The sequence below is a fragment of the Hemicordylus capensis genome, chromosome 2 (genome assembly GCF_027244095.1).
Source record: "Hemicordylus capensis ecotype Gifberg chromosome 2, rHemCap1.1.pri, whole genome shotgun sequence".
Lineage (NCBI taxonomy): Eukaryota > Metazoa > Chordata > Lepidosauria > Squamata > Cordylidae > Hemicordylus > Hemicordylus capensis.
Window position 1 is genome coordinate 100,816,944 of NC_069658.1, and position 11,276 is coordinate 100,828,219.

The following is an 11,276-nucleotide window of genomic DNA, read 5'->3' on the forward strand; positions in this document are numbered from 1 at the left end:
GCTGATGAATTTGCAATTGTTTCACACACTGTTGGAGATCAAGGCACTTGCACAAGGCATGATGAAACAAAGGAGGGCAAGAGGAGGCCTAGGAACATGATTCTGGAATGCATATGAGGATGCTAGAGATATGCTAGTGGTGAGGCTACAGCCAGAATATATCTAGGATAACTGATCTGACTTTCCAATATTACTTTATTTTTTGACTTTTGTACATGTTAACAAAAGTCAGGGAAGAAAATGTAAGACAGCTACAACATCATGTTCATTTTCTTAATAAGTTAAGGAAAATAGTCTTTCGATTCTTTTTCTCATAGTATCCATCAATTTAGTCTTGTTTTATCTTGTCAGGTACAGGAGAACCTCACCATTTGTGGATCCAGCATCCACAGTTTTGCATATCTGCAGTTGGATAAGTAACACCCAACCTCTGCATATGTGGGGGGGGGGGAAATGGGCAAAAAAGGGTTCATTCCAATCTCTAAGGTCATTTTCAGCCAGCATTTTAAGCATAGGAGCCATTTTGTGGCTCAAATTAAAAACAAAAATGGTGATTTTTTTCACGAGAAAATGGCAGAACTGGGCCTCTCGGGGGGCATCGCTGGACATCTGAGTACTTGCAGAGCATGGTATAGGACTTTGTTTCCATTATTTTGACCATTTGGGGCATTATTTTGACCTCCCCACTTCCAGGAACCTAACTTCTGACTCCCATTGACTCAATGCCTCAGTAGCCACAGTTCCATTATCTGTGGTAGGAGAAGAGAACAGGACACCCTTGGATACTGGGGTTCTCCTGTATGTTTCTCTTCAAGCTACTTGCACTAACTGTAAAAGCACAGAAGAACCCTAGCTAACCAGACAGCTGGGAGAAGAGGGGCACAGAATGAATTCCTAATGGAGATGTGTGTGTAATAATAAGGCATACTATTATGCAGCGGAAGCACATGGCATTTTCAGCTGGTAGAAGAGAGAGCCAGACAAAAAGGGTCTGAATGAAGGCAGTTTTATAACACCTGTGGCAAAATTAGTATTACTTGCTAGGAATTACTTTGTGTGAACAATAGCATGATCTAGCCCAAGGCTGCTCAACTCCAGCCCTCCTGCTGATCCTGGCCTACAACTCCCATAATCCCTGGTTATTGGCCACTGTGGCTGGGGATTATGGGAGTTGTAGTCCAAAACTAGCTGGTGGGCCTAAGTTGAGCAGGCCTGATCTAACCAAACACTGGGCAGCATTCCGACTAACATCCCACTCAGAGAAATGCATTCAGGAGGGAAAGAGCAATTTGGCCAATCTCCCTGTCCTTCTGCAGTCTCCTGTGACCTTCTATGTCCCTGAGGGTTGTATATTTTCAGGGAATACAGGAGGCTGGAAAAAGAAGGGGGAACTGAAAATTATTACTCCCCTTTTTCACAAGAGGGATATATTTTCTCAAGTGGAACATTAGTCTGGATGCTGCCCCCAATTTCAATAGAGACATAAGAAAGTGTTTAATTCACTTTCATGAAGATCAATGGCAGTCTAAAATGGACTCACTTTCTTGTTGTAGTTCTCTTCCTACTGGCAGTGGAAACAGTTGAGGAAACAACCTCAGTTGTTAATCTCTAATCAGGCAAGTTGGGCTATAGGTTCCTCTATTACTATCTGTATACATGTATTTTGATTGTGTCACTGCAATCTCTATATATTTATTTATTCCCAACCAGTGCTTTTTTGTTTGTTTTTTTAAAAGGTTCTGGTACTTTAAACTCAGCACTGCGCTGTGAGCTTTCAGAGCCTGGCCACGCCCCCTTTGCATCACACGCGCGGGGTGTGGCCAAGCTCCAAAAGCGCTCACTGCAGTCCTAGTAAGCCCACTCCCTGCCTGGGATCGCTTCATTGGGAAGGGATTTGCTTTCATTCCCTGCAGGGTGCTGGTACTCTTAGCTTGGTGTGTGAGTGTGGACACATAAAATTAATACATGAGAACATATTAAACTACCATTTTAGAGAAAATGCTGAATTTTCATCATGTTCTCATGTGGCGCAATATCTTGACTTAGTTCTTTGCTGTCGGTGTCTATTGCAGAGTGATGTTTTCAAAGTAAGCATGACTCAATGTATTTTGTAGAGTCAAAGTGTGGGAGGGGTGGTCCCACAAGTTTAATAAACAAAAGCACTGAAACGGTTTTTGTCAGCAACAAAGCTCTGGTTGGAGTGACAATTAAATTCATCTGTGAAAATCCTCATTCACATTCACGGGAAGAAATAGGAATAGTACTCAGCATTTTTCAAATGCTGCCATTTTTCTAGAACAGTCTTCTCGATCAGATACTGACAAAATCTGTGAACTGTATCCCTTTCATTTAGTTGAAGTCTTAATGTCAATTTTCTGACTTCTGTTTTGCCAAATATCAAATGAACACCCCATTTTCAGACGACTGATTTTTATAAAGCACATGTGCACATTGGACTATATCGTCATCTCCACTATCGAGCAACCTTTTTTCGATTGATTTTTTTCAAGGTTCTATAAAAAACTTCTGGCTCAATTGGAGGATCCTTTTGCAGTCTTTGTGGTAAAGTGCAACTCCCCAGAAGTGGAGATTTTTGGCAGCTTTGGTGGCATTTTCATAATATGGACCTGGGATCATTCTTCTTTCTTCAAAAGTTGTAAAAGTGTTTTTCTCTTTTGATCCAACTTGTACAGATCCATATCACACTCTTGTAAGTTCCAACTTGATGCAGACAATTCTTGGAGGGTATCACAAAACAACCCTAGGTCCAACAGAAATCCTGTGCTTGCCATTTTTCACTGTAAACCCTTATATGTGCATTGCTCCTTTTTGTACCTCATTGAATCATGTTTTGCTTCTTCAAAGTGCTGCATAGGCCTCCCAAACAGCTGAAACTGACTGAAAACTAGATGCCAGCCATTGCATGCTTAAAATACAGCCAATATTTAAAAGCTGACTCTCCAACAAGTTTTTGCACACTTTCAGTTCTTGGCTGTTTTTAGGCAATGTGTGATACAGGGCATAAAGTTTATCCATAAACAATTTAAATCTGTTAATTCCTGAAACTGATTTCACAGTGTCAGTGACCGACAGTTCTAATCTGTTATTAGTGCAGTGCCACATAATTACTGAAGGAAAATTGTCTTTTATTAGTTTCTATACTCCACTGTTATTCCCCAACATCATGGCTGCACGGGCATGGCTGTGACACAAACTAAGTAATTTTTTAAGTAGTCTTTTGTCATTCCATAAGAGTGAAGACAATAAAGAATCAAAAATTCCTTTTGCAGCAACGTTTTCAAGTTCAATCAAATTAACTGGTGAGCTCATACCACAATCTGGGATTCAGATGAAAACTATCAAGGTAGATTTTTTTACTCAGAGAAGCTGACTCGCCGATTATCATTGAAATGTTACTTTTTGACATAGTTATTTCATTAACCTGTCTTTTTTCCATTTCACATCTAATGTGATTTATGATGTTTATACATGCATTCAGTGAGTGAAGGATATGGCCCATGTCAACTCCATTTAGTTCTTGTAAATCTATTTCAGATTCAAAATTATGAAAAGATTAGTTTTCCTTTGCTACCTTATATGCTGTGCAAAATATTGTTGTATTCATTTATTTGAATACAGTACCCTTCCTCCTCTTGTTATTTTCCCTCTTGTTATTTTCCATCTCGATATCTCTGCTTTTCTTTAAATTCTTAAAAAGATTATTTTTGCATCTCTGATAGTGCTACCCTCTCCCGTTTGTTTGTTTGTTTGAGAGCCCATGGGCCAGGCTGCACAAAGAAGAGCAGAACAATGAACAAAGAGTAAACCTCCCTCTCGCTCTGATCCCGGCTAGGAAATGAGCTCCTCAATGCTGTACTGGGCATTTTCAGAGCTTGGCAATGCCCCCTGTGCATCACAGGCACACGGGGCGTGATCAAGCTCCGAAATCCCCTGCGGCCGTGCTCAGGAGCTCAATCCCCACCTGAGGATTGTAGCAAGAGGGAGAGCTTTGCATTTGTTCCAGGAATGAAGGCAAAGCCCTCCCTCTCATTGTGATCCCTGGGCAGGGACTGAGTTCCCGAGTGCGGCCTCAGGTGATTTTGGAACTTGGCCATGCCCCAAGCTCCAAAATTACCGAGGATGCACTCAAGAACTCAGTCCTCTCCTGGGGTCGCAGTGGCAGGGAGGGCTTTGCCTTGGTTCAGGAACAATACCATGCAGGGCAGGGTGACAGCAGGTGCCGGTACTGTGCGTACCATCACAAAAAAGCTCTGGTCCCAACAATAGCTCAGTTCAGACAGTATGCTGTATGAGTGTAGAGATGTCTGTACAATTGTACACATATTTGTGTGGATGGCTGTACCGTGTTCATTTTAAAAGTGAACCTGGGTACTGGCCCTTCAAATGCATGGCATAAACAGGAAATGTACTTCTGTACCTACATTCAACATGGCATATGAATTACTGCACCTGTGTACAGATCTGTACCTGTGTGCATACTGCACACTCGTAATTCACACATAATGTGTGAATGAGACTAATGTGTGGGACCATTTACATTATCAGGGATAGCACAGGGTTTTTCTCTTGTGCTCTAGCAGTTCCCAACCTTAGGTTCCCAGATGTTGTTGGCCATTGGGAACCCTTGCTCTAGCCAAGGTGTGCTGTGGTGGGTAAGGATTTCGGGCCTGGGCCATTGCTTCTTGTCCTATCCTGAGCGAATGCTGTAAGAAATGGTCATCCAACTTGTTCAAATATATTTGAGAATGGTCAGTAGGTATAAGCTGAGCCATTACTTAAAGTTCTTTTTCCACAGACTAAACATACCCATTCCTGGAGTCTTCCCTCTTATGACTTGCCTTCAAGACCTTTTGTGCCATAATACGCCATTGAAGATAATGTTTGATGGCAAGAATATCGCTGGAAGTGACTTTACAATAGTTCAGTAAAGCCATGGAGGAATCCTGCCTTCGGTCTGCTGTGCTTACCTTTCAGTACACGCTCCGCTCGGCTGCCATTCCACAGTTGCAGGAAGAGATATATCATCTGAAGAAGCAGAGACAAATATTTGATTTGGATGATTACCCTGCAGGTGTCTCATCATCACCGCAGTGCAGAGATTACTAATTATTTCCCCTCAATTTGTGTACATTCTGCTGTAAATACATATATAGGGTGGCACAGATCATTAAGATTCCTATACATGTGGCCAAAGCCACTCACACAGAGCCTCTCATTCAAGGTGAACTCCAAAGGACAGCCAAGATCACCTTCTGGATCTTTTTAAATGGGCTTTGATTAAGATCAAACTCTATTTAGATGGCAGCTTTGAAGATCGCTAAAATTCACATATTTCTTCAAATTCATCCATTCATTTATTCATCTATCTATCTATCATATTTCTATACTGTCTGACATGTGTATCCCTAGGCAGTATTCATAAGTTATTCATGGCAAACATTGAGAGTACTGACTTTTGCTAGTCGTTTTGATATTTCTGTTTAGTATTTGTTCATATCACTTGCCATGAGGCTATGGATTCAAGCTTGGCCAGATCATGCTTTATTCTTTCCCTTCCTCCTTTCAGCTATAAGGTGTAAGCTGATGAAAGTGGGTCCCATTGTGCAGTACTGACACTGATATTTGTCAGTGCCACTGAGGAAGTAAGACCTAGCATAATAATGGTGATAATAAGACAGTGGTATTTAAGAGATTGCCTTCTTTGTCATAAACCCTGTTAACTATTAGGATCATCTGGGGAGGTCCGGTTACAGTTGCCACCAACTTGTCTGGAGTAAACTTGGGGTCCTGGTCTTCTCTGTGGCTGCCCCAGGGCTTTGGAATGCATTCCCTGTCAAAATAAGAGCTTCTCCATCTCTGATTGCTTTTAAAAAGACTTAAGACACACCAGTTTTCTCAGGCTTTTATCCTGTGAAATTATTTTAATTGTTTCACTCTGTGAATTATTTTTAATTTTTTTTCTGTGGAAGTGTTTTAATAGGTTTTTAAATATATATATTGTAATTGGATTATGTACACTGCCTAAGGATATGTATATCAGGTGGTATATACATATGATAGATAGATAGATAGATAGATAGATAGATAGATAGATAGATAGATAGATAGATAGAATAAAACAGTGCTTTGTAGTGCTCAGTGATGTTTTGCATACATTATCATATTGTAATATTTACTACAAGATTACAAGTAAGTTAAGTCAATATTATTGTGCCCATGTTGCAAATAGGGAATTGAGTGGAGAGAGTAGCTTGTCTAAATCCAGTAAACTAATGAGATAATGGCACAGATGGAATTCAAACCAGGGACTTCCATACTCATCGTTTATTCTCTTACTATGGCACTACACCAGCTATTCTGTACCAATTTCCAGAGATCCAGAGAGGCTGTTCTCATGCACAGTCTAATCCAGGCTAGGGAAATCCAGCCTGGGTTAGGCTGTGTGTGAGAATCGCAGGGATTGAGCCCAATCCCAGCAGGCCAGTGATGCCTAGCCAGGTTTTGTAGCCTGGCTACTAACTGAGTGCTCCCTAAACGAAGGCTTGAGTGCAAGCCATGCTGCTTCCAGCCTGGCCGCACACATCTGCGGCCGCACACATCTAGAGCACCCATCTCTTGGGGAAATATCCCAATGCATTGTGCATGTTGCGCGGTTCATTGTGGGGTTCATGGCGGCCTGGACAATAAGTCCTGGCCTTTGTTTACCAGCACTTCTGGGAGCAGCATGGAGATTCATCCACGCTGCTCTCGGCAGTGCTGGTTATTTGGGCATATGGCTTGTGTGTTGCCTAGGCTGTTAGCAATCATATGGGGTACGTTGAACCCTGCCTTCCACTCTGCCCACCCGACCGCACAGGCACACAGTCATGAGAACAGCCTTAGACATTAGATTTAAGAACATAGATCCAAGGCCTATATAGCCCAGTATCCTGTTTCATACAGTAACCCACCAGATGCCTCTGAGAAGCCTACAAGTAAGAGGGCATGCCCTATCTCTATCGAGTTCTATAGATTTCAGACTATAGAATCAATCTATCTATAGATTCTATAGATTCTATCTATAGATTGCAGAATACAGAAAAGTGCACATGTAGAGCTACTGTACCTCTTGCAAAGACAATTGTTTATCCCAGAACTTGGATAAAGTGAAATTTGGAATTCTTTGCTGTGTGAGCAGCCAGATATATTCCCCATAAGGTGGAATCTGGCATCTGAATATTTTAAAGTTGTATGGATGTTTATTTTAATTTGTTTTATATGGTTTTAGGTTTTAATTGTTGTGGATTTTAATTATAAACTGCCTAGATATTTTATAGGTTGTGCTATATAAATACATACTGTCGGGGTTTCCTCCCCTCCTCCCTGAGACAGGGAGGTGTACCCAGCCAGCCGGTAGGTAGAGTGCTGAGAGAAGCCGCGGGCTCCAGATACCAGGACAGCCCCGGCAATTATCTCTCAGAAGTCAGAGAGGAGTCAGAGAGATGTGCAACAGCTACTGGGGGATGGGCAGGTGTTGCCCAAGAGGCAGCAGATTGATGGAGTGGGAATAGCCAGGATAGCAGCTCCACATCTGCAAGCAGCTGGAGGAATGATAAGGCAGGGGGTGGAGTTGCAGAATGAGTCCCCTTTGGAGGCCAGGGATTGGGTGTCCAAGACACATGCCAGGCCAGGAAAGACAGAGCCAGCCGGAAGCAGGGAGGAGTGTCTGAGATGTAGGGATTTATTTAAGGCAGAGGCTGCTGAGGATGAGCAGATCAGTTGGGACGGGGTTTGTGGGCCTGACAGTCTCCAGGACAGGAGCTCAGGCTTTTGGCTCCCACTGAAAGGTGAAGGAGGGGCGTGAATAAACTTACTTCCTTCCCCAACTCTGCGGCAACACCCATACCTATAATTCACCTTAAGAGAGCAGAAAGGTCACTTTGGAGAATTCCTCCTCCCAAAAGCCGGACACATACAGACAGACAGACATCCCCAGCACAGCATCCCTCCTGTGGCTGTTGCTGGTGTCTATCTTATTTTTCTTTTTTAGATTGTGAGCCCTTAGGGGACAGGGAGCCATTTCATTGATCTATTTAAATCTATGTAAACCACTTTGGGAACTTTTTGTTAAAAAGCAATATATAAATATTTGTCGTATTCATAATGGTATCTTAGAGAGGAGGTTCTTTTGGTATTGTTTTGCTCATTGTATCTCAATTTTATACTCATCTAATGCCCATTTATCCTTCAGGATCAGTTCCATGGTAACAAGAGGCAGGGTCAGAAAGTCCTACCAGGGAGCCTCCAGATCACGTATCTCACCAGTGGAGAAATTCAGTGAGCTACTGGGTGGAAACATAGAAATGAGCCAACCCCTAACACACTATTAAAATATTATGAATGTTTCAACTGTACCCTGTTAAGCATTCACATTTATATCTACCTGCATGGACTAGAAAGCCCTGGCAATAATGTATTTGTCTTTTGTACACCTCCCATTTAAAAAGGGGTTCTCACTATTAACAGGATCTCTGCACTCCAACCCCATGGCTGGAGGAGTGATCACAGTCATCCGCTTCTTCAGTGAGAAGAGCAGTATTATTCCCCAGGGAGGAAGGAGGGAAGCCCTACAGCATAATAACAGATTGTGTGATTATTCCCTTACTTATAATTAAGCTGTTACAACATAGACATGTTACTGCTGTCTAATGTCACCAACAGGAACCTCTCTGCTTTGAATGGAAAGTGACTCACTCCAGCAATTAGAAAAAAAGTCCCCTACATGACTCTATAGTGAGAGCTTCCATGAGCTCAGAGGAGGTTATTTGAGAAGTATCAGCATTACAAGATAACCTATGGTTTCTTCCCAGCAGCCCATGGAATATCCAGAAATTACATGCTCAGTCAATCAGCACTTGAACGCTTTGTCAAGAAAAGACATGGAGGCATTTAATGTACAGTAAGGTGTCTAGAAGCCCAGGAAAGTGGCAATCACACGTTTGTCACCTTCTGGACAAGATCAGCCACAGAATATGGGGATTAGGTATGTGAGATTTGCCAAAACTTTGATTCAAAAAGAACCACTCACTCTACTCCACTAAAGACCTGACCCTTTTCATTCAAATCTGAACATTTTGAGTTGTATTTTGGTATTTCACAGCATGAGAAGCTGGCTCTAATCTGGATAAGTGCTGTTCCAGTTACTGCAGTCTAATGCATGGGCAGCTTCATTTCCACCCAGCTGACAGGGATTAGCATAGGACTGGTCTGGGTGTGCAGTCATTGAGAGGCCATTTAGATTAACTGCCTCACCCTGTGCAATAAAGGACATGCCAGGAGGGCAAGGCATTACAATGGGCACAGTCTTCATGTCTCCCTTTTCTAATTGTGTGGGCTGGTAAGGTATTGTCCAAAATGCCTGGCTGACTTCCTGCAATGACCAAATACAGAGCTATCCCAGGAGGAAAGGGTGCCTGCTGTTGCATCCAATGGGGAGTGTAGGAAGTTGCAGAAAGGCCTTTAGCAAGCTCCTTATTTTGCTTGGCCATCCTGTGGTTTTGTCAGTCTGTTGCTTAAGTTGGGACTTTTTGCCTAATAAAGCTTGCAAAGTCAGAGGGGATTTGATATCTCGATTCAGACCACTTGAAGGAGACAGGTAAATCCGAGAGCTATAGATTTCACTGCACAATTTTGTTCAGCTTTGGTACATACTCACACATGTTGTAGCAGCAGCTACAATCGCATCTCTGAAAAGCAAAATCTAATGAGTTCATTCAGTGTAAAATGGGGGGGGGGAGAGAGAGAGAGAGAGAGAGAGAGAATGCACAAATCTTAAAAGCTGGCATTATAATTTTGGTCATGCCTTGAAGGAAATTTGTAGAGCCTAGCTAATCTCGCAAAAGATGGCTCCCCCACCCGTTCACTCTGTCCAATAAGCTATTCTGCACTCAATTAACTAAGGACAACTGATCATTCTGAAACTGTATCTGTTTCTTTTCATAAAGCAGAGGCTGTTGACAGCTGACATGATTGTACACACTGCTGCTGGCTGAGGCGCTCTGTTGTTGTCTTGGCTGCGCTCCTGCCAAGAGGGAGAGGCCAGTAATCTCCTCTGACTGGCCTGTCCCCTTTCCCTCCATTCTGTCACTGTGCCTCCAGCAGGGTGTCTTTTGTCATCGCTGCCAGTGAGAACATTCAAAGGCAAGAGCCTCATTTCCATTGGTTGGCTGCAACTCTTCACGCATGCACAATTGATTTGATGTTTGGACACCAAACAAATGCTTGCACTCATCAAGCAGACATAATTCTAGACAAAAGGAAATGGTGGTTGTGCGGATTATGTGAGGGTGAGGGAAGCGGGGAGTAGTAGTAAGAGAGTGGAGTATTCATTAAAAAGAAGACAAAACTGAGTAGTCTGTTCAAACTCAAAATACACAGGCTAAACTATTCAGCAAGTAGAGTGTGCAAACATGTAGAACTTTTACCTTACACCTAAGATGGGTGTTTCCTTCACCTTTTCCCTAGAAAGATATCATCAGTACCTTCGGTATGAGCTTATGTATGTTTACACAGAAATATACAGCAATTTTAGTTAGACTTAGTCCCAGGTAATTTTATTTAGGATTGTAGTTTTAGGCTAGTCCTAAACAGTCCTAAACCTTAGGTTAATCCCAGGTAATTTTGTTTAGGATTACAGCCTTCGGCTAGTTCTAAACACACTTAATAGATGCCCCATTGAACCTGATGCCCCATTTAACAGGATGGGTCTCACTTTCAAGTAAACATGCCTAGGATTGCATTGTTAATTTCTTAAATTCAAATTGTGGGGTCCCAAACCTGCCTGAGTGCATTGCAACCTTTCTTCTGTTATTACCCCAAGTTGTACTAATGAATTTACTCAGTGAGACAATCTGTGCATGTCTAGAGGCATTTCTGTTTTTTTCCAGAGTAGAACCCCAGCACTGAAAATAGGTTCTGGAGCTAGGTTGTGGCTCATACCTTGTGGTTTTGCCCTGATTGTGATCAGTCCTACTACAGAACACTACATTTTAAGTAGGCTAATTTAATGGCAGCAATACTTAGTAGAAAACTAAAACTAATGGTTGGGAGGAGATAGACACAAAGCTAATCTAATTATAGGGTTTTTTCATATATAAAAATCAGTTCAGATCAGATCAGACAGTGCCTCGGGAATTACAGCTCTCATTTTACTATTTTCTCTGGTTTGTGCTGATCTCATTTTAACAGTGTTAATTTAGCAAGAAAAGGTACAAAGC